We start from the raw sequence: 675 nt of genomic DNA on the forward strand, positions 1-675 counted from the left end.
TGCTGGGGGTTAGCTGGGGGTTAGCTGGAGGTGAGCTGAGGGTTAGCTGAGGTTAGGTGGGGGTTAGCTGAAGTTAGATGAGGTTAGCTGAGGGTTAGCTGAGGCCCTAGAAGAAAATTTTATTTACATAATCGTTTCACTCAGAGTCTGAACTGGAAGATTAAAGTTAGGCTCTGACTTGTGGCACAAATCCTAAATTAATTAAAATAAAATGAATTAAAGTTATCCCTTAATTGATATTTAATAACAATAAATGAGGATACTTGTCAGATGACATTCAGATTTATCAAAACTACAACATTTACTTTAGTAAAACTACATATAAAAAGGTATAGAAGATTCAATTAATCAAGATTTTTAAATGTCAGATGTCACGTCAACATATCTAATAGAAATAAGATAAAATAAGCTAGATTAATAAATCTAATTAAAAATAAATAGATAAAATGTCTAACTTTACATTCACTCTGTGACAGCTGACTTTACAGTAGATACTTTGTCATCATTATTAGATTAAAACAGTTAAATCTCTGACTGAGGCCCAGGTCATATTCTGACATTTCTCCACTTCTAGAATACTAGTAAAAAATTCTAAATTATAAAACTAAAGTCCAACTTTCAGCACAACATCTTTAACTTGATATATTATCTGAATTTAAAGAGAAAACTAGGGAA

At 31.3% G+C, this 675-nt stretch overlaps 1 protein-coding gene across 1 annotated transcript in view; it reads right to left on the reverse strand.

Annotated features, from left to right (window-relative positions):
• LOC103398918 (dedicator of cytokinesis protein 5-like) overlaps nucleotides 1-675 on the reverse strand; it is a 40995-nt gene that overhangs the window by 24600 nt on the left and 15720 nt on the right. The window lies entirely within an intron of this gene.

This window comes from Cynoglossus semilaevis, unplaced genomic scaffold, assembly GCF_000523025.1.
Source record: "Cynoglossus semilaevis isolate Cse_v1.0 unplaced genomic scaffold, Cse_v1.0 scaffold1397, whole genome shotgun sequence".
NCBI classification, from domain to species: Eukaryota; Metazoa; Chordata; class Actinopteri; order Pleuronectiformes; family Cynoglossidae; genus Cynoglossus; species Cynoglossus semilaevis.